The sequence below is a fragment of the Pteropus medius genome, unplaced genomic scaffold (genome assembly GCF_902729225.1).
Source record: "Pteropus medius unplaced genomic scaffold, Ma_sr-lr_union100, whole genome shotgun sequence".
Taxonomy (NCBI): Eukaryota; Metazoa; Chordata; class Mammalia; order Chiroptera; family Pteropodidae; genus Pteropus; species Pteropus medius.
The window spans coordinates 5,014,871-5,039,468 of NW_024352783.1; the positions used below are offsets into that span (position 1 = coordinate 5,014,871).

At 34.6% G+C, this 24,598-nt stretch overlaps 2 pseudogenes; one reads left to right on the top strand and one right to left on the bottom strand.

The window, feature by feature from the left end:
• Positions 1-269: 269 nt before the first annotated feature.
• Positions 270-7,124, top strand: LOC120589778 (60S ribosomal protein L29-like; annotated as a pseudogene).
• A 1,346-nt stretch (positions 7,125-8,470) lies between these two features.
• LOC120589999 (uncharacterized) lies at positions 8,471-8,592 on the bottom strand (annotated as a pseudogene).
• Between the last annotated feature and the right edge of the window lie 16,006 nt (positions 8,593-24,598).

Below are 24,598 nucleotides of genomic sequence, written 5' to 3' on the forward strand. Positions count from 1 at the left end.
ATAAAATTCTAGGGAAAAAATGTTAAGAGAAATGAAGAATTCCTTTGATGAGCTCATCAGTATGCTGGGCACAGTGAAGGAAAGAATCAGTAAGCTTGAGGATATGTCAATAGCAACTTACTAACCTGAATCATGAAGAGAAAAAATAAGAAAAAAATAGAAAAAAGTCTAAGAAGTGTGGTACAATCTCAAAGGGTAAAGTATACATAATTAGATTACCGGAACTGAAGCAAGAGAGAACAGAGCAGAAAAAAATATTATAAGTAACAATGGCTAAGAATGTTTCAAAGTCAGTAAGAGACACAAATCACAGATACAGAAGGGGATCGACAGATACAGAAAGTTCAGAGAGCACCAAGCAAGGTAAATACTGAAAAACTACACCTGAGCACATTATATTCAAATGAATAAAACCAAAGATAAATAGAAAATCTTGAGAAAAGGCCAGAAAGGGGGAAAACTTATCTACAGAGGAACAAAAATAAGAAATACAGTGGGCTTTTTGTTAGAAGTCATGCAAACAAAAAAAGAATGTAATGAAATATTTAAAGTGTTGAAAGAAAGAAACTGGCAACCTCGTATTTTATACCTAGAGATTATTATTCGTTAAAAGTTAAGGAGAAATAACTTTGTTTGTTTCTTAGACAAATAAAACTGAAAGACTTTATCATCAGCGGAACTATGCTGCCAAAATATGTTAAAAGATACAATCAGACAAAAGGAAAATATGATAGGTCTGAAACTTGAATCTACATAAAAATATCATCAGAATAGGCAAAATAAAAGTAAAATAAAAACTTCTAATTTTTAAATTCTAAATTGCTCTAAAATTAACTTTATTATAGCAATAATCATGACAGTTTATTGGACAATTATAGCACATGAACAAATTACAGCATATCATAAGAGACAGGAGAGAGGAATTGATAATACTCTGCTATATGTTACCTAAAGTGGTATAATTTGAATTACACATGACGTGGTATAATTTTTTTTAAAGGTGGACCTAAATTAGTTGTAAATACCTATTGCGAACTCTAGGGCAACTACTAAAATTTTTGTTAAAAGAAGCATAATTTATATGCTAAAGGAAAAGATAAAGCAAAATTATACGAAATGTTCATTAAAACCAGAGAAGGCAGAGTGGAAAAATAGGAGGAAAAAAACAATGAATGTAATGTAAAGAAAACTGTAACAAACTTTGTAAATATTAGCCTGTTTCAATAATCATTTTAAATGTAAATAATCTGAATATGCCAGCTAAAAGACAGGAATTAGCAGAATGGATAAAAAAAAAGCAAGACTTAAACTATATGTTGTCTACAGGAACCCACTTTAAAACTCAGATAGATTAAAAGTAAAGGGTTGGAGAAAGATATAACATGATAACACTAATCAAAATAAACTGCAAGTAACTAAATTAATCTTACACAAGGTAGATTTCAGGAAAAGAGAAATGATCAGAGATAAAGAAGATCGAATACAATAAAGGAGCCAACTTCCCCAGAAGACTTAATAATCTTAACCTAACAACAGATCACCAAAATATGTGAAGAAAAAACTAATAGAACTGGAAAGAGAAAATAGATAACTTCACTGTGATAGCTGCAGACATCCCTATTTCATTAATTGATAAATCAAGAAGGCAGAAAGTCAGTAAGAATATGGTTGAACCAAATATACTATAAATCAATTTGATCTAATTGACATTTATAGAGAACTCCATCCAACAGTAGAATACAAGTTCTTCTCAAGCTCATGTGGAATAGTCATCAAGATAGATCAAATTCTGAGCTACAAAACATGGTTTAATCAGTTTAACAGAATAAAAATTATATGATGTATTTTTTCAGACTACAATGGAATTAAAATAGAAATCAATAATACAAATATAGTGAAAATTCCAAAATATTTTAACATTAAATTCTTAATAACACATGAGCCAAAGAATTCTCAATATGAAATTTAAAATTATTTTGAAATAAATGAAATTGAATATATAACTTATCCAAACTTGTGAAATTTTTCAAAAGTGGTTCTTTGGGGGGAAAATCTATAGCATCAATACATGTATTAGAAAATAAGAAAAATCTGAAATTAATAATATAGGCTTCCACTTTAGGAATCTAGGAAAGGAAGAACAATGTAAGCCTAAGGCAAGCAGGAGAAAGGAAACAAAAACTAGTGCAGGAGTTTATAAATTTGAAAGCATAAAAATGATAATAAAACCAACGAAACCAAAAGCTAGGTTTTGGAAAGATAAACAAAATAATAAACTTCTTGCAGAGATAACCAGGATAAAAGAAAACACACACACACACACACAAATTACTAATAGCAGAGATTAAAGAAAGGTCATTGCTATTGACCACATGGACATGAAAAGAATAATTAAAAAAAAATGCTATAAACAACTTTATGACAACTTTAAGTTAGATGAAATAAACCAATTCTTTGAAAGATATGTTATAAAAACATACAAGGAAAAGTAGGTAATTTAAAAAGGTCTATATCTATTTAAAAATTGAATCAATAATGAATAACCTTAAAAAAAGGGAACATCAATCCTAGATGGTTATATTGTTGAATCCTATCAAATGTTAAGGAAGAAATAATACTAATTCTGTGCGATCTCTTTTAGAAAATAGGAGGAGATATAACATGTCCTTATTTTATGAGGCCAGCATTACTCTAATACAAAACCAGATAAAGACATTAGAAGAAAGAAAAACTACAGAACAATACCTCATGAACATGTGGTAGACAAAATATATCCCCAATGATGTCCATATTTTATTCACTGTAATCTGATAATATGTTACCTCACACAGCAAAATATACTTTGCAGATGTTATTAAGTCAAGGACCTTGAGATAGGAGATTATCTTGGATTAGCTGAGTGGTCCTAATGTAACCACAAGGGTCTTATAGGAGACATAGAGAAAGTCACAGTGAGAGGGGAGATGTGATGACAGACAGAGGTCAGATTAATATTTTTTTAAAGCTAAGAGGGAGGGGTCAATAACCAAGGAATACGGTAGGTCTCTAGAAGCTGAAAAAAAGCCAGGAAGTGAATTACCCCCTAACATTTCCAAAAGGAATGGCGCTCTGTTGACATCTTGATTTTAGCCTGTAAGATGCTTCAAATTTCTGATTTCAAGAACTGTAAGGTAATAGATTTACATTATTTTCATGCCAATAATTTTGTGGTAATTTTTTTTTTTAATATCAAAAGTCAACTAATAAAACACAGATTGAAAAATCCTTACCAAAATATTAGCAAACTGAATCCAACAATACATAAAAAGAATTATACACTGCAACCAAGTGGGCTTTATTCCAGGTATGCAGGGCTGGTTCAACATTCAAAAATCAATTAATATAATCCACCACACCAATAGGCTAAAGAAGAAAAATCATTTGATCATGGCAATTGATACTGAAAAAGCATTTAATGAACTAATACCTATTCATGATAAAAATTCTTAGCAAACAAAGAATAAAGGAGAACTTCTTCAACTTCATGAAGAATATCTAAAAAAAAAAAACCAAAAACCAAAAAACAAAAAACCCTAAACCTAAAACTAACATTATACTTGGTGAGAAACATGCTTATTCTCTGAAGCCAGGTATGTGGTGAGGATGTCACCACATAACAATCCTGTTCTACATTTTACTTGTAGTCTTAGCTAATGCAATAAAACAAGAAGGGGGAATTAAAATATAAACAGATTAGAAAGGAAGAAATAAAACTACCACTGTTCACAGAAAACATGATTTTCTTTTTATAAAATCCCCCAAACTGACAAAAAACAGCCAAAAAAAGAGAAAAGAACCAAATACAGAAATGAACAACAACAACAAAAACCCTTCCGGAACTAATAAGCAAGCATAGCAAAGTCACAGGATTTAAAGTTAATATACAAAGGTCAATTACTATTGGAATTTGAAATTAGAAAAACAACACCATTTATGATAGCGCCAAAAATTGAAATATTTAGGTATAAATTGAACAAAATATGTGTAAGATCTATGTGTGGAAAACTATAAAACTCTGATAAAAAAATCAAAGATATAAATTAATAAAGAAATATTCCATGTTCATGATTTGTAAGACATTATCATTAAGATGTCACTTTCCCCCCATTTGATCTCTAGATTTAAAACAATCCCAACCTAAATCTCAGTATGCCTTTTTGTAGACACTAACAAACCGATCCTAAAGTTTACGTAGAAAAGCAACAGACAAGAATGGTCAGAACAATATTGAATAAAGAAAGACAAAATTAGCACTCAGCTTTCCAATTTCAAGATTTACTATAAAATTATAATAATTAAGACAGCACTACATTAGTGAAAGAGCAGATGCTTGATATCATTTGTCATCAGGGGATTGCAAATTAAAACATTAATGAGATACCATTACAAACATATTAGAATGAATAAAATCCAAAACACTGACAACACCCAGTTCTGGAAAAGATGCAGAACAATATTGCTGGTGGAAATGCAAAATGTTACAACTACTTTCGAAGAAAGTTTGGCAGTTCTTTTTTTACAAAGTTACATAGTTTTACCACACAATTCAGCAATTTATGTGAATGTTTATAGCAGTTTTATTCATAATTACTAAAAACTGGAAACAACCAAGATGTCCCTCAATAGGTATATGAATAAACAAACTGTGATACAATCTGTACAATAGATTATTACTCAGTGTATTTCGCATTAAAAAGAAATGATCCATCAAGCTGTGAAAACACATTGAGGAATCTTAAACATATTGCTAAGTGGATAAAAGCTAGTCTGAAAAGGCTATATACTGTGCGATTCCAATTATATGATATACTAGAAAATGCAAAATTATAGAGATGATAAAAGATCACTTGTCAGATGTTTAAGAGGAGGTGGGGAGAAGAGTACATAAAACATGGGGAATTTTTTTAGGATGGTGAAACTGTTTTGTATAATACTGTAATACTGTATATAAGATTTAATCCATTCATCAAAATCATAGAAAGTAACTGTACAGAGTGAATTTCAGTATCCAAATTAAAAAAAAAAAAAAAAACAACAACCAGAGAAAAAGTTGATCTATGTAACTCTGGAAACAAGTGGAATCTAATTTATAGGCAAAAAAAAAAAAAAAAAAAACTGCACATAAGTACATACTCTAACTGCTAAAATTGTTTCTCATGGGTGTATGAGCAATTCTGATACTTTAGATATATTTACTAGAATTGAACAATTAAGGAAATGAATGGAAAATGGTGGGAACCAGGTTTTTCACTGTAAGAATGGTAGTTTACAGATAGGCAAGGAGAGAAGACTAGAATAATCCATGTGGTAGTGGAGTCTGGTTGGAGACATCAGTATGAATTCATGTTTAACTTAATATAGACCCAAATGTTTACATATTAAAATAGTTATAGATGTGTGTATATATATGTGTTAGTATACGCACATATATTTCCAGCTCGGAGAGCCTAGAAACAGACACCTAAGTAGCTGTGAACACACCTTAGCACTCAGATCTTAGTTTCTAAAACCATTTCAATAAAAAAGGCAGGCCTCCTTGGAGAAGTTGCTGATTTTAGGACAAGTACAAAAAATATACAAGATGAGCCTGGATTACCTTGTAGTGACAGAAAGTTAAAAAGTACTCAAAATAAAAACCAACAGAACACTCAAATTCAACGAATACACATTGAGGAGATTATGTCAAAGGTAAACAAGAGTCAACTAAAATAGCTCCTTTGGCCAATGCTGAAACAGTTTGAGCAATAAAAAAAAGAAATATTGGATTATAACCCAAAATATAAACTAACTGTTCATGAGTCCATAGTAATATAAATACATAATCGATTAATGGAGAGAAAAAGACAAAGCCCCATACAGAAATATTCCAAATAACTTACATAGATACTCTGCTTTCAAAGAGGTGGATCAAAAGACCCCAATCCTTAAGTGTGAACTATGCATAGTACAGAATAGAAATAGGAATAAAAATGAGTAGCTTTACAATGGAAAAATGTGACAAATGTTACCTCAGCTAGATGAGTTCAATATCAACAGTGATAAATCATGTTGATGATATTTAGCCTTAATATGATGTGATGAGAATGGCACTTTACTTCTGTGGTCTTTCTCCTTCCCAAAACCCATAACCCCAGTCTAACTATGAAAAAAACAGCAGAGAAATTCCAACACAGGAATATTTTACAAAATACCTGACCAATACTTTTCAAAACTCAGGATCATCAAAAACAAGATTAAGGTTGAGAAACTGTCACAGAAAAAGAGGAGCTTAAAGAGACATGACAACTAAGGCCAATGTTGCACCCTGGATGGGATTCTGGAACAGAAAAGGGACATTAGATAGAAACTAAGGAAATATGAATAAGAATATATCAATTCTGGTACATTAATTATAACAAATGTGCCAATGTAAGATTGTAAGATATTAATTATAGAGGAGACTGGGTCCTCAGTTTATAAGAATTGTCTATACTATTTTCTCAATTGTTCTGTAAATCTACAAGTTTTCTAAAATGGTCTATTAAAAAAACTGCCCTCAAGAGCTTCAGGCTTCAGTGCAGACGTGGCCAATTCCAAGAACCACACCATGCACAACTAGTCCTGAAAATGGCACAGAAATGGCATCAAAAGATGCCGATCACAAAGATATGAATTTCTTAAGGAAATGAACCTCAAATTCCTGAGGAATATGTGTTTTGCCAAGAAGCACACGAAAGGCCCAAAGAAGATGAAGCCAACAGCACCAAGACTATGAGTGCACATTTGGAGGCTATCAAGGCCCTCGTAAACCAAAGGAAGGATCTTCTGCCTAAGATCCCAAAGGGCAGCAGCCGCAAGCTCAGTCGACTTGCCTATATCGCTCACCTCCAGCTTGTAAGACATGCTTATGACTGTAATTGCCAGGGGTCTCAGGCTCTGCTGGCCAAAGTCCAAGGCTAAAGGCTCAAACCAAAAACCAGGCTGCGGCTGCAGCTCTGCCTCCAGCTCAGGCTCAGGCTCCAGCTCGCAAAGGTACCCAGGCCCCCGTGAAGGCTCCAGAGCAGAAGCCTCTGTCTGCCCATGTGAAGATTCAAGGACTGGTGTGAACCCTGGACTGCTGTCTTTGTTAGGCTGGAGTCCTCCTGTGTTATTTGTACAAATAAACCTGAGGCAGGATCTATCAAAAAAAAAAAAATAACCTCAAAACTTTGAAAACAGTGTCTTCTCATAGTTAATGGTCTTCATGAGAAATCAAATTATTGTTCCATTGTGGGAGATTCAATTTTTTTCCCTCCTCTGGAAGCTTTCAGACTTTATTTTTTTTTAAAGTCATGCTGTTCTTAAATTTCATGACAATCTTTTAGATGTGGTCTTCTGTCATCTGTATTTATTATTACATCACACTATAGTCTTTTTATTCTGGAAAATTTTGTATTTTTCATCTCTGAGTTTCATTCTATATCTGATTTTCTCTTCATTCTCTGATCTTCCTAGTAACTTTCATTAGTAAGATGTTGAACTGCATGGGACTGACTTAATCTGTTTTCTTTATGTCTATCCCTAACATTCTGAGTTATGCCTTAGGAGAAGTATTCTACTTTATCTTCCAGTCCTTCCACTGACATTTTATTTTGGCAATCTAATTTTTAATTTCTAAGAACTCTTGATTACCTTATTTGTTTTGATTTTACTTATCTGATTCAAAGATCGTTATTTCTGTTCATCTGTATGGTCTTTTTTTCCGTGATGCTGCTATTTATCATATATCTTGTAATTCTTGGTTGCCTTTTCTATACATAAGAATAAAGAGTCATGTTGATAATCACATGGAATTGATGTGAAATTCCTGTAAGGAAGGCTTCTCTTCAAGATGGCCTGAAAGGCAACTTATTGCCTGTGAAATTAGTCATTCAAATGCAGAATCAGAAGGGCTGTACTCTGTACCAAGAGGACCCAGTAATGTAAATTCTTCCTGGGCACTTTGCTTAATTTATCTAGAAGAGAGACTTTCATATTTTTCACGATGGGAGGAAAATGGGCTTCTTACGCTCAGGGTGAAGGTGAGGCAAATGGCCTGCCAAGCGTGCTTAACCTTTCAGTAGGCCTCCTCCCACTCCCCTTACATTTCACGATAGCCTTCTGCCATCTCCAAATTGGAAGCCTCTCATGGGTCCATCTGGAAGACAGTCTCGCCCTTACCCTAGAGCTTTCTCTTTATCACATTCCCATCTGTTTTTGACATCTCTACATCCTGGAGTTGCTTGTCCCCTGATAACTTCCATTCCTGTATGGTTATAGGTTTATTTCCTTGTAGAATTATACTGACATTTTCTTGAACTTTGAGAGAGAAGGCAAAGAAAAGGCATGTAATAGATCTGCTACTTTGAACCAAAGACCTCAATTTACTTTTCAAAATTTTTAAAATTTTTAAAATTTTATTATTATTTTTTTATGCCTACAGCACTTGATATTCCTAGGTGGTCTCCCATCCAAGTACTAACCAGGCCCAATCCTGCTTGGCTTCCGAGATCAGACGGGATCGGGTGTGTTCAGGGTGGTGGCATGGCCATAGACTTCAATTTACTTTTTAAATAAAGACTTTATAAACATCAAGCAAATACATTACAAAATATAATACACATTAATTTAAATTTTCTTTTATTATTTGATTCATAAATAGGTGGAAATCTCCTGAGGACTGAATTTTATATATTTCTTAGTCTCCTCATATTTTATAGAGATTGTTTTGTCTAATTTCTTTTCTTTACACATGAGGAGACAGGGCTCTGAGCAGGGCTCTGAGCTAACTTGTGGAGAAGCATCTGTATGGATTTTGGAGTAAGATTGGTCTAATTTGGATTCCAGCTCTCCCACTGGCTGTGAGATTTTGAACAAGTATTGAATATCTCAAAGCCCCAATTCTCTCATCTATAAAATGAGAAAAATAGAACTTGCTTAGTTGAGTTCTGAGAATAGAATGAAATTATGTATGTAAAGTGTTTAGCACAGGGCTATAAATGGTCATAACCTAAAAAATATTGCTATCATCAATCATCATCATCATCATCATCATCATGTTTCAATTACTTGCACACTCAATAAATACTTGTTTTATGATTAATAATGTCATCTAATTTGATATCATTTCAGTGTGTTATGTTGTAAGTGATATAAATTGTATAAGAGAAGGGAGAAAAGAGTTTCATTTGTTAGGAAGAAAAATTAAGAGGAAAAATAGAATACTGCTATGAAGAGAAAAACATAAAAAAGAAAATATGAGACATAGAGGCCATGTGAGCAGCCTGAATATCCATATGTGTTTTCATTGTTTTGCCTAAGAAATTTGTTTATGAATGACCTGTGTAAATGACAATTATTAAGAACAACATTCAAATATTTGACTTCAGCAGCATCTGGAATTAGACTAACAAGGGATGAGACCAAAGCAGAAACACTGGTTTTTGAAGCAGTTGGATGGGAGGAAGAGAAATTTTAGGAGGAATTTTACTTTTCATTATGGGTCTCAATAACAGTGTAATTATACAAACATCCTTCTCAGCACAGAAAACAAAATGAACAATTTCTACATGGGGAACCAAAAGAAGCTTTAGGGCAAATGGAATGAGAAAAGGAGCCATCACAGCCAGGATGGAGAGTGGGGTCTTGGGACAGAACACATTTAACTCCAATATTCAAACCCAGAGATTAATTCTGTAGTTATGATTCAGGAGTAGTGGGAGTGGTGCGGGAAAGAGACACCAGATTCCCTCTTCTCAGTGTTATATTAATTTTACAGGCTCTTTCTATTGAATGTGTGCTTTTCTCATTTGTTTGACCAGCACAAGCAGGGAATGAGTAAGCTTCTCCTGGCATACATTTTCCCATTTACCAGGGTCAGTGTTTACATTAATAACACACCACCCTATATGAGGTGCTCTCTTTGTTAACCCCACACAGCTGCTAATTAGCAGGTCACTTGTGGGTTAGAGTTGTGCTTGTGTTGTGCTTCTTGGCTGGCTGTTGTGTTATTATAACAACTGTAAATGCCATATGCAGCTGCCATACGGGTTGTGCTCAGAAGGCTGTTTGTATAATTATAGGCATTAGCCAGAGATGGAGCCTGCCAGACATTCAAGAGGCAATAATAACTTAATTTCCCTCACAAGAAATTGGCTCTCTAATAGAGAATTTAGTTATACTCTGAACTTAGGGGTGGCTTGAGAATTCCAGCAAGTGCATTTCTGTCCAGTTGTTATCATAAGGGTAAGATCATGATACCTGTATCCAAGTCAGTATCCTCAGTTGCCTAAGGATCAACCAAGAGGTGACATACCCCATATCTTTTTATTTCCAAAGAAAAGATACATCATTAGAGGAGTCATCTGGCTTCAAACAGGGGATTTGTCACAATAAGCACAATTTTAAACATGTTGGAAAATGTTTTTGCCTACCTGGTATCTCTTATTGGGTGCAATTCAGGAAATCATTTGCTTTGTCATAATGTTTGGAACTAATCAACTAGAGATTTCATCTGAGAATGAAATCACTGGGATTCTAACTTCATTGTCTCCTGTTTTCTGTTAGCCAAGATATTTCTCCCCACCTTCTTCACCCATCAAATGTTAGTGCAAATCCATTTCCTTTGTGATAGTTTTCTTGATCCTTCTCTCTTACCTCCAGAAGTTATGATCTCTTTCTTGTATTTTTTAGCACATGGTGTAATAACTATACATTTTATCTTTTATATTATAATGGTTTGTGCCCATAAGTGTCTCTGAGTTGACTAGGAGACTCCAGTAGCATCTGTTTCTTATCTAGCTTGATAACATCTGTAATGTCTTTCACCCAGCTTTTCACCCAGCTTGTCCCAAAAGCAATTGTTAAATAAATTTAAAATATGCCTTAAAAAAACTATAATCATTTTGTATTTTAAAATATAATAGAACTTTAATCACAATGACAAACTCAAAAGTTAAAAAAGATTAATGAATTTATTTGATTATTAAAAAATAAAACCTATTTTTTTACACAGTGTGTATAAACAGATTTCTCTAATATTTTTTATGTATTTTGTACGTACATATTTATATATTTATTTCTTCATATACACATCTATAACTATATCTATATTTATATCTGCATCAAATATTTTGCTATTCTGTGTCATTTAAATGACATTGCAAAACTTTTAATGACCTTGAAAAACTTGATAGCCTCTGAAATTATAAAAGAAAGTTACAAAACATTATAAACAGTATGAATACATATTTGTATTAAAATATTACAGGCATAAATATTTATGTACTTAAAGTCCTGGAAGATAGGCATAAAAAATAATATTGATGGGGTCTGGATTACTTTTGCTTTATTTTGCTAATCTGTATTTTTAAATATGTTTACAATGCTTTTGTACTCAGGAGGAAATTATTAATATATAATTTATTAATATATTTTAAAAGTTTTACAAGAGAAATAATTATAGCATCTCCAATTTCTCTTTAAAATAATCCACAAGCCATAAAGTGATATTGAATTTTTTTAATGCTTAATAAGTAAGCTTAATTATTTTACATAATTTAAATGCTTCAGATAATGTGTTTCTGAGTTCGCAGGTATAGCATGGTGGGCAGAAAGTTAAAATATTTTGAAGTGAAAAACACCAGTGTGGGGGCCAGAGTAATATTAAATTGAACATTGACTTTAGTTAGTCAGTTATTTGTTTATTTTGTATATATTTTGTAAGAGGTTCAAAGTTAGTTGCATTAGGCAGTAGCAAAGGAGCAATTAGCTAAAGCTTACTGAGACTGCACCATACTCAGGCAAAATGCTATTCATACTGAAACACGGTCTTTTTAAATCCTCATGGCTATCCTATAAGATAGAGTTTTTAAAAATAATTATGTCCATTTACCATGTCACCGTGGCTGAGCTGCAACTCAAAACCAATTTATTTGACTCAATAGCCTTGACTCTGACTGCCTTCGAAATGGCAAATATTCGTCAATAAAATGTTTAAGTGTGTTTTAGATTTATAGTTCTTTAATCTTTGCTCTAAAGCTTTATTTACAATGTGTTGAGCAAAGGCTGTACTTAGTGTAGTGAATTCAGTTGGTACCCTGCCCAGATCCTCCTCTCAAGGTCAGTGGTAAGCTGTCTTCAGCTCCTGTGGGTGTTGGCTCCTAATAGCTCACATCAGCCCTTTCTCAGGGATGTCCCCCAGTGGAGCCATCTTGATCAGGAGATTGTATCCTCCCTCCTCACCCTGGGAGACAGCGAGTAAAGGCAGCCAGAAAGGTAAGTGACTGACTGACACAAGGACATAAAGGACTACCTCCTTGCCTTGAGGTGGAACCAAACACATGGTGTGACTTGTGCTCCAGGGTTTTCCGTGGGATCAAGCAGATGTCAGTCTGGAGCTGAGACCACATTCTCGCTCAGTTTTCTTCTTCTGCCTCATCCACCTCCCTCCTTCCCTTTTTTCTGAGAGCACTTCCTCTTAAAATCACTCTCATGAGAAACTCTCATCTCAGGCTCTGTGTCTAGATGCCCTGCCTGAAACATCTAGATATGTAAGTAATTGAATGGAAATATTTTATGTTTTAAATTTCACTTACATGAATAAAGTCAAATATATTTCATATATTTAAGAATTATTTCTATTTCCTATTATGTGAATAGCCTATTCACAAACTTTGCTTGTGTAAAATGTGGTTTTAAATGCTGAAGCTTATATTTTAATATCTAGTAAAATCACATCTTCTTCTCCAACTGCCTACTGTGGTTGCTGCATTACTCTCCTTTTTCAGAATTTTCCTCATTATCTTTGCTTCTTTATTTTTGCATATATTAACTTTAGAATCAGATTGTCTAATTTTCTCTTAAGACCACATTGAAGTTTTTGTTGGGATAGTAGTAAATATATAGATAAGGTAGAAAGAATTAACAATCCTTATGATATTGGGTCTACCTAACTAAAATACGACCTGACTTCATTTGTTTAAAACTTCCTTTGTGTTCCAAAGGACTGTATCAAGGCTTTTTCATAGAGAGACTGCATTTTCTTAAGTTTATTCCTACATATTTTATTATTATTTTTTGTTTTTGTAAATGCAGTATTTTATTCCATTATATAGTCTAATCAGTTGTTTTTTTATACATGTTGCTGATTTCTGCATATTAATTTTTACTTTGCTTATTTACTATGTTCTCATATTGTAATGTTTTGGGTTGATTCTCTGGAATGTTGCAGGAATACGATCATATCATCTACAAGAGACAATTTTACTTCCTCTTTCCCAATATTTGCACTTCTAATTTTTTGGTTTTGTTTAATAATATTGGCCAGAACCTCCAGAACAAAGATAAGTAAATGTCCATTTTCGCCATTAGTGTACATTCTTTTATTGTGTCTGATTTAGGTAGAAATTCTTTTAATATTTTTCCATTAAGCTTTATGCTGGCTTAAGGTTGACATGGATGTATTTTAGCATCTATGCATCTCTCTATTTCACGAATTTATTAATAAGACAATTGGATTTTGTTTAATTAAAAAATGTAGAGAATCAACTCAGCTCTAAAATTGGTAAAGAAAGAATCAACCATTTATTCTACCTTTTCTATTTGATCTGTACCATTAGGTCACCAAATAGAAGACTAGCAGAAGCACCTCTTTTCACAGTATTCCAGCTAATTGGTGAAAAAGGGCAATGAGAGAGACTATCATTTTGTAATTTCAAATGGGTTAATAAATCTAGGCATTGAGAATCAGTGACTGAACTTTATAAGATGAGAAACAATCAGTCATGTGTTCTCTGATGAAAAACCACAATGTCATCTGTATTTTGCCAAAGGTATCAAACACAAGTCTGATCAAACCTCTTGATCCAGCTGCTAATGTGAAAGAAATACAGAAGATAAAGAGACATGTTAAACTGTACCATGAGCATACAATCTGTTGGAAATCTATATGTCAAAGGTTTAGGTTCCTCAAAAGATAAATTATAAGGAAATAGAGCAAAGAAAGCAGGGATCTGTAGGTTAAAAGGAACTTAAAAGGCATATCAATTTTTTAAAAAACTGACACATGCAATATAATGTATAGATATACCCAGGTGACAAAGCAATAAAGAAATGCAAAGATGAATTTCTATCAAAGTCAAGATGGTGATTTACTTTTAGGAGAGGACACATGGAAAAACTTCTGGAGTAACTGGCAAATTTCTAGTTCTTGACTCAAATGGTGGTTACAAAGGTGTAGTTTATTAACTAAAGTTCATCACAAATTCAACACCAACAGAAATCCCCAATTTGGGGTGCAGTGAAGGCAGAGAACTTACTCATTGAAAATAGCTCAATTGTAAAACACCTTGACTACAAAACAGCTCTGCTGAAAATAACTCAGTAGTGACATAGCTCAATTACAAAACAGCTCAGCTGTGGAACAAGTTGGCTGTAAGACAGCTCAGGCATTCAGCAACTCAGTCTAAACAGCTCAGTCTAAGCGGCTCAGTGAGGAGGCTCAGGCAAGGAGTCTCCAGTGTTACAGCTATCCTCTGGGGAAACTCAAACTTTGATGGAGACTGAAAAGTCACTGTGTCAAAGCAAAGGTGAAACTGGCTCATATAGAGAAGAGTGCCCACCCTCTATTCATGATTGGTCCATTTCTATGCAAATGAAGACTCAAAATCTTCACAGTTTGATTGATCCAAATAGCACTGTCCTGATTGGTCAGAATGGAGTTACTCTGATTGGTTGGTAAAGATGATTGGATGGACACAATCTCAGTCCTACTGATCAAGTTTCAATCCTAGGAGCTTTCTTAAAAGGGTCAACTCAGTGAGCAGGTGCAAAGTGCAGAAAGCTTGGTAGCCTAGTGAGGGACCTCTGTAAACAATGGTTGTTATATTCTGCTTATCAGTTTGAACCCAGTTAACCACAAGGAGTTATTTTGGGCAAGTATATTCTTTTTGGGGTTAACAAATTCCTTTTAATAAGTTTTGTATAGTTTTCTATATTTGTGTTTTATTTTACAATAAATAGGTTAAATTAAAATAAAATAGGAGGAATGTTGGTGAGTTTTTAGTCTCTCTTGAAGAGTAGGCCTGGTGAGTAGTCTAAGTAGCCACTTTTACAAAGCTAAGGGTGGTCAGGAAGATAGTAGTTGCCCAGGAGGCCAATTAGATGATCTAGGAAATCTCATGTAGTGGCATGCTGGTAAGCCAGATGTCTGAATAAAGAAGCCCTGATTTGTAGCATTTTGCTGATTTTCATGAGGTAGATACTCCCATCATAATCTTTTTCAAGCTCCAAAGTGATGTCCCTAAATATGGAGATGGAAGATGGGCAGAGTCGGTTCTCACCAGCCAGTAAGAGCCAGTTCCAGAAGACTGGTGGATATATCAACACCAAGACACATTTCATCATCTTCAACTTTTGTTTTGGGGTGCATCTATTTGTGGGATTTATTACAATGTGTTTCTTCGAATAGAAACATTGATTTGTTTTGATCAAGGTTTAAAATAAAATAGATCATCTTTGTGAGAATCAGGCATGAAGACCAAGGAAATGATCATATTTTCTTCCTTCCCCACTGTATTCTTTAAGGATGCCAATTTTTATACTGAAAGAAGGACGAAAGTGTCTCTCACCCTGATCCAATATTAATAACATGAGAAATCTTAGAAAAAAGTTTAGAAGATGCAGCTGAGCTAATAAATAATTTAGGATGACTGAGTTATGGAAGGGTCTGATGAGAGAAAGCTAGGGAGCTAGATGTGTTTTACTTGGTTGATTAGATAATATCTACCTCTGGGTTACATGAAGGTAGAAGATGGAAGGAATGCAGCAAAACTGCAAGCTCAAGCGGACCTATGTACTACCTTGTCCATTAAACCAATATATACTTTTCAGGGAAATCAAATTTTATGGCTTAATGACTTTTGAAAATTGATTTAAGAGAGACGAAATATTGATATGGACTCCCCACTGGTCCTCATGCTTCTGAGGCACCATGAGAGCACATGAAGCAAAGTTTCTCCAGCACTGATCCTTTCAAGGTTATCAAAGGCTGATAATCTGGCTCTGCTTCAGAATCACTCAGGAAAATTATTGAAATCCCAGCTTCTCGGGCCCTACTTTATAGACACTAGATCAAAAGATTTGGGGCAGGGTCCACAAACATATATTTTTTTAAAAAAATATATCTCCAAGGGGTTCTTACATATTCAGTATATAAGCTGGCCTTCTGGAATACCAACTTACTTGATAGGAGCAGAGAGCATGGCAGCATGGAGGAAGAACTGGAGTGAAGAAGGATAGACAATAGGAGTAACCATTTCCCAGTGACCAGAAACAAACCTCAGAAATGTTATAAAGTGATTCAGTATCTTTTCAAGTATCCTCAGTACTTTTTCCCATGCCCAAAGATGGCCTCTTTTAGTCTCTGGTCCGTACCACTCATAATTCATGTTGAGTTCTAACCTCATATACTCTAAGAAAAAAATTTCTAAGATTACTCAGCTATATTCCTGAGTGTTGGCACTTTATCCAGGGATAGGAACATTAAAGCAAAGACTTTATTCTTTAATTATGGACCTTCAAACATAGCACAGAAGTAGATACAAGAGGTGTGAACTTAACTCAAGGACCTTCTCTGAGATGTTAAAAATAATACTTTATAAATAGCCTAAGAATAAAATGTACCTTTCCTAATACTAAGGAAAAGCAGGTAAAAATGTGAATAATACAGTAAAGAAACTTTTTCTCCTAGTTCTCATTAGATCAAAGTTTTTCCTCACTCTTATTTCACTGGATGAGATACAGTATATTAAGTACCCAGCCCTGTTTCTTGCACACAGTAAACTCTCTCTCAGTACAGCAGTACTCCCTTCTCATTTCCTATGCATCCGGTGCACACTCGGACACCATAAACAATTTGCAGCTGCTTTGAGAACAAAATCTGGACTATAACCAGGCAATATAATTTACCATTGAATTATGCTTCCAGTTAAAGGAGAACTGTAGAGTGACTTTAATTACTATGGAGGATTCTATTGAAGTATGCAAAGTGGGTAGTGGTCTTTTCACACTTGGCCTCACTTTTAACATCATTGGAAAGAAAAGTAAAGAGTTGTGGTTAAGAGCATAGATTTCGTCTGGGAGCACTGGGTTTGAGGCTTGACCTAACATCTTGTGGTCAGTTAAGTTACTTAACCTCTCTGAGCCTTGGTTTCCTTGCTTGTAAGATTGGTGTGTGTGCATGCATGTGTGATTTCAAAGAGTTGTAAGCAATACTAATGTAATTTAAGAAGAATCCTTAATACTGTTCCTCAATAAAAATTTGCTATTTATGTATTATTGTTTTCTGAATCTGTACCTAGTATACATAGACTAAAAAGAAAACAGATAGATTCTTATGATCTTATTTTGAGTTCGGGTTGATTAGAGGCTGTTAACCAAAAACTGATAATATCTTTCTCTGCAGTATCATACACTATTCCTCTGTTCTTTTAAAAAATATTATGTTCTTATGTTATTTATGTATTTAATTAATTACTATATGTGTAAATATGTGACTGTGTGTGTGAGAGTGTGTGTGTGTGAGCATGCATGCACTGTGTATCCTGGGCTTGAATTTCCTGTCTGCATCTCTTATCTGTAATGGGAAACACTGCACAGAGACTGTAATTTTAGCAAGCCTCCATGGTGATTTTTTTACATGATGTTTCAAAATCATTCCGAACCCTCTTTCTTTATGTATTTATTCACGTGACAAGTATTTATTGAGTGCCAACTCTGTCTCAAAAGCCAAAAAAAAGAGTTAAATATTACAGAGAGGGTTCAAGTTCATGAAGACTATTCTCTGATCCTCATGTACTTTGTTTATTGCTCAGGAGATAAATCCTGGAGCCACTGCAGCATTCTCTGCTCCAGGCATGTTGGAAGTCACAGAGCCATGAAGGGACCTAATGTCTGCCAGGAACAATGACCGTTTCAGTATAAATAGACATAAGATGTGCTGGGCTAAGCCTTAGTGGTGGGGGGAACAGAGTTTTGAGAAACAAACCTGGAAAAGTTGGGTAGAGGGTAGGTTGTAAATAATGGTACGATTTAGACAGTGCCCACCCTGTGTCTGGCACTTTGCTTTACAAATGTTATTTTATTTAATCAGCATAACAGATAGGTATTATTATAACCTGACATTAACACATCAAGCATCTCCTTTTAATTCCAGCTGAGGCAAAGAAGCTTGGAAAAACAGAAGCGTTCCCAGCAGGCAGCTGCACTAGGCAGCAGAAAACTGTACGAAGCAAAATGCAGATCCCAAGTCTGAAGTGTCAATTATATTTCTAACAATTGCATATGGACTTCATTAGCTAGCTAAATGGTACCTATTTTAGCATCCCGCCAGCTGGAGGGATTTCCAGTAGGAAATGTGAGAAGGGAAAAAGTCTAGGAATCTCAGATTCCCCAGGGCCTTCTGGAATTTGCACAGATTAAGCAAGATAAGTCAGCTCTAAACTCCCTTCTCTTCTTCCTGCACCCCTCTGTGTAGTCACCTCACGAATGAATAAGACCAGAACACCTGTATCTGTCCAGAGGGAGTCAGGGCTGTTTTTTCATGTCCCTTAGGGCCTCTGAGGCTGAGTCTCCCTCAGGGATGGTAGGCGGAAGCAGAAAGAATTCATTCAGCACCAGCTCTCTGTGGGAAATGTGTATCTCTTTGACATGAGGATTCTTTATTATATGCTTCCTATTACATCTTTAGCACAGCTTTGTGTTGGCTTTTCCCATAGGTTAAATATAATGATGGGTAACCTAATCCTGAAGGTAACAGAATAATCTTAGAGGACACAAGGCTCTATTTAATTCTTGCCAAATGACAGAATATACCCAGACTTTGAACAGACCTCTGCAGAACTCCGATAAGTTTTTGTGTCTTGCCGAGCTTGGAGCCAGAGTCTTCCCTTTCTATTCTTTTTTTCCCCACTCCCAGGCAGGATCTGATTTCATACCAATCGATCTGTAAGAGGATAATGGTATCACAGTTCAAGACAGCCAACCATAGATAATTGTTTTATATGCTTCTGATACTCAAGAAGTTTCAGTGGCCAGCGCTAGGTGTCAGTTTTCAAGGAGAGTCAATTCCAGGGCAGAAGACAGTATGGCAAAGAAAAAAACATGGACTTTGGAATCAGATTGATATGGTTAGAAACACAGCTCTGTCTCTTATTAGCTGTGATCTTAGTTAATGTTTGGGCCTGTTTCCTAATTAGTAAAATGATGATAAACCCATACCCACCTTGTAGAAATTTTGCAGGAATAGAATTAAGGAAATATGTGGAATGACATTCAGAATTGGGGTAGAGGGTATCTTTTCTCTCTTGGCCTCGTTTTGAAGATCATTTGAAAATACCAGGAGTGTTGTCTGATTAATTCTCCCCCACCACAGAGTGTGTCATGCCGTCCTATGCACAGTCCACAGTGTTTGATGTTGGGACAGTAGCTGGTATTAGTGTTAATGTGTCTGGACATCTAGATTCTCTACTTGGACTCCATTTATATATGCAAAAAGCATTTACTAAGAGCCTTTTATGTAGTGTAACCAATACTGTCTTAGGTGCTGAGAGTTATGTAAAGGAGAAACACATGGCCCCTGCCTCCAAGAGATTCAAAACAGTAGGGGAGCCAGGTACTACTGCAGAAGCTATGATAAATGCTTGAGTGGTGGTGAGTTCACGGAAAAGGTCAAAGTCACTTCCATGAGGGAAAAGGAAGAGTCAGAACATACATCAGAGGGAAAATGAACTTTGAGCTGAGACTTGAGGCTGAGTAGGTGTTTAAAAAAAAATAATAATTGACAGCAGATATCAGATAGCGAGAGCTACTTGGGTAAATCAATGAAACTGCCTGGGTGGATTAAGAAATGGTTAAAAGTTCATGGTACTTGGAACATAGGGAAGGGGAGAGAGGAGAGATGAGTTTGGAGAGACATACAGGGGCCAATCCCAAAGAATTATGTAGGGCATATTAATGAGTTTGACTATGATCCTGAGTGTTGTTATGGAGTCAGTGAAGATTTCTCCATAAGGAGGTGCCATAGCACTTTAGAAAATTACTCTGCCTACAGTGAAGAGCAAGTCTGAGTGGTAATTTTTCTTATTTGTATCTCATGCTTGGGGCTTATAGTATTTATTGAGTCTTTGGCTTGAAGTTGTCCAACCGTTTTTGGAAAATGCTTAGCCGCCATCTCTTCAAATATTGCTCTACTTTGTTCTTCCTCTGCCCTTTTTCTGTAACTTTTTATCATGGGCTAGAGGTCTCTTAGAATTTTAAAAAAAATTTCATCCTTGTTTTTTTTCTGTGATTATGTAATCTGCTTTTGTAAATAAAGTTTTATTGCAACACAGCCATGCTCACTCATTTGAGTATTGGCTATGGCAGCTTTTGCACTTTAATGGAAGAGTTGGATAGTTTTAGCAGGCCTATTGACCTGCAAAGTCTAAAATATTTACTATCTAGACCTTTTCAGAGAAGTTTGCTTATCCCTGGGCTAGTCTGTGATTAAATTACTGAGTTCTTTATTCCAGCTATCATTTTTCAGTTACACAATTTCTAATTGATTCTTTTTAATAGTTTTCAGTTCTCTGCTTAAATTCTCCATATATGAACTTTTGAACATGCCAGTCACAGTTATTTTAAAATGTACTAGTTTAGGGGCAGATCAACTTAATTTAGTTAGGGGTCGAGCTAATAGGAGTATGTTCTTCAGTCTTTGTGGAGGCTTCCCTCCATTTTGTGAAGGCTGGTATATTTCTTGAATACTCATGCATTTGGGGAAGAGCTCTGTGAGAGTCATAATGAAATCTAGAGTTTTTCACCAGATATCCTCTTCCTTGGTGGGCTCTGAATCCATTTCCTATTTCTCACCCACACTAGCTTAAGTTCTGTTCAGCTTCTGAACCATTGCTTTCTGTTTAGCTTTTCACTTCTCAGCTGCCACCTTTGAATCAATAAGTACTTTTAAAGGAAAACTAGTGCTTCCTATTAGTCTCATATCTTTGCATTTCCCTTCTCTCCAAGATTATGGTTCTTTCATACTTCTTGGCTAACTCTCAATAGAGTTCTTTGTATTTGGGGGGACTTTTTTGATTATTATTGGAAAGGGGATTGATCTATAACTATCTACTCTGTTATTATTGAAAGTAGAATTATGGATTTTATGTACCTTCTAATAAGACACAGAAACATGAGACCAGCTCAGAAGAAATTACATCCAGTTAAAAAATAATGGTGATTTGAACCAAAGGCTGTAGTAATGAGTAGAGTATACAGATGGCAAATAAATATATGAAAGATGTTCAGCATCATTAGCCATCAGGTAAATGCGCACTAAAACCATAATGAGATACTACTGCATGCTTATCAGAATGGCTAGAATAAAAAATAGTGGCAACCTCAAGTGCTGGTAAGTATATGGAGAAACTCATACATTGCTGGTAAGAATGTAAAATGGTATAGTCACTCTGGAAAACAGTTTGGCAGTTTTGTATAAAACTAAACATTTAATTATCATCCAACCCAGCAATTACACTCTTGGGCATTTATTCCAGAGAAAAGAAAACTGATATTTATGTACAAAACCATGTACATGAATGTTTATAGCAGCTTTATTTGTAACATTCCCAAACTGGAAACAACCCAGCTGTGCTTCAACAGGTGACTAATCAAACTAACTGGTACTTCCATACCATGAAATACTACTCAGCTATACAAAGGAACTATGATTTGTGCAAAAACCAAGATAAGTATGAAGGGAATTATGCTTAGTAAAAAAAAAAAGCCAATACCAAAGGTTACATACTATATAATTTTCAATATCCTGGTTGTGATATTGCACTGTAGTTTTGCAAAATGCCATCATTAAGAGAAACTGGGTAAGGAGTAGAAGATATCTCTATGTATTATTTCTTATAGCTTTATGTGAACCTCCAATTATCTTAATATAACTTTCATAAAACCAACAAAAACAACAAAAATTATATCACTCAGAATTTCACAAACTTTTAAAAAATTTTATTTTTGTGTATTTGTTACACACATTTTTTTAAAAATGAAAGGCACATTATTATGAAACTATTGTACATTCTACTTTAGTGAATGCAGTATTCAACCAAGTACATGATTCAGAGTTTTTATTTGTGTACAAAATAATCCTCTGTGTTTTATTTAAGCAGAAGTATCTACTAAAGAATACTGAGTGGTTTAAAGAATCTCCAAGAGAGCCAAAGGTCTTCTCTAGTAGAAATATATAACTCCACACTGAATACTGAAGCTCTGATACTACTGTCCTGAAGAACTGGACACCTCCACTGTCGTGTCTGCTAGTAGACAGCTGCATGGGCATGACTTTTGTTTTTTTGATACTTACTTCTAAGTTCAAATGTCTTGTGGATGACTCTAATTGATAAAACCTAGACACCATATCTGTATCCTTGCTACAAGGGAACGTGAAAATGTGAGTTTCCTGAGTTCTACCTTAGGAAGGTGTGTCAATTAATTGGAAAATGAACAAAACATAAGATGCATATTCAAAGACATTGAATGAACATAAATTACAAATGTCCAGTACAGTCTGCCCCTTGGCTTATATTTCCAAATGAAAAAAGAAATCTTTTATAAAATAATACAATATTCTTCATGTCAAGAAAAGTAGAATCAACTTTCTTTCTCAAAGGGGAACATTGAAGGTTATAGGCTTTGTGGGTGATGGTCATTTTTCCTCTAGCTCAATAACTATTTTCTTATTAATTATTAATAATTTGTAACCAATGTACTAAGTTGTGAGATTCACCACCATCAGCATATGCTATAGAAAATAGCAAAGGGTAAGAACAATGATGATAAAGCTACAGTTTGTATTTTTTCTACTTCCTCCATTACCCATTTTATGCTTCTTTTGCCTTTAGTAATCATTCATCTGGTCAAGATTGTTTACCCAACAGGGGGACCCAAACTTTCATAACTAAAAGATTTTAAACTTTGGAAATCCTGAATATTTGAAATTTCTACAATTTTTCTATTAACTTTTACCATAAGATAATTGTAATAATATGAGAGCTCCACAGAAAATTATAGCATTCATTCTCGATGAATGCTATAAACTTTACATGTGAGAAATGATGAAGCTATGAACTCGACCTTCATTGTAGTAATTCAGCAAACCCCAGATTCAGACTTTGTATTTTGGCTCCATTCACCCCACATTACAAGGATGCAATGCTTTTGACTAGTTTATGGAAATCCCTGCTATGGCTCTCATGCTCTATCTATTAGAAAAACCCAGATTGCATGCTTGTACCTTATTAATTAGGTTGTCTGAGAATGCAAGTTCTTGCTTTTGTTTTGAGAAACGTTCAAAGCAGAGGAATGGGTGTCTGAATTATTTCAACTTTATATAGCATTTAACTCAACATTTTATGCACCACTTATGAGCTAGAACTTCTAATGCATTCTATACTATAGTGAAAAGGGAAGGAAAAAGAGGTATAAGAGGTAAATAGAGTCACGAAAGATTGGAATACAGGAGATTATCTTTGATAAAGAAATTTCTCCTGAGTGATAGAGTTATAAAACAATCTGAGGTGCAACAAATAGTGACTAGGGTGTTTTCCTAGCAAGTCATCCCTTGTTGTCATTGTAGGAGGCTTTCTAAGAGTCTTGGAGTTAATGCCTTTCATCATAGTGGCAAGGCCGCTTTGTATCATATCAATTATCTTCTGACACTGAGGATTTTAAGTGCTCTTTTGAGGCTTAAGGTGCTGGTGTTATTCTAGTAATTAGACATCTGTGTTATTTTCAAATTTTCATAACCCAAATTTGGATACCGAAAAAAATCTTGTCGATGTGACCAGAAAATCTCTCTACTGCTTATAGAATAACATCATTCTCTGTAACATGACATCCATGACCCATATTATCTCTCCTCTATCTTTCCATAGCCCCTATGCTTCAGGCCAATCAGATTCTTTTCTTGAACACTTTACTTTTAAACGTACATGTTTTTATTTATGCACTTTCCTCCTCCCAGCCTGCTATTATCCCTTTTCTCCTTGTATTAACATTTTTTAAATCTATATGACCCCAGGAGAAATAATGCCCTTTAGTAAATGTGTTAATGTCTATGAAAATATCTAGCATAGTTTTTTACACATACTCTGTAAAATTTAGTTATCTCACCTCTTCCATTTCTTACTTATTGCATGAAACCTTTTTTGATCTTTCCAGGTGAAATTAATTACTCTTTTTTTCATTATACTATAGTAACAACTATTGTGAATTTGAATGTGCCCAGTCTACTGGATATATATGTATACCTAAGCAAAATGTAATTTTTCAATGTTTTGCAAAAGTACCTAAATCTTATCACATGTTCATTAATTTCCAGTTTCATTCAAATATATGTTTTCAAAATATGATTTGATATTTAGCTTTAATGATACGTATACTAAGTATTTTTATTTATTTGTTTTTCCCTACAAGGACATTTCTTCCTTTGCCCTTCCTCTCTCCTTCCCTCCCT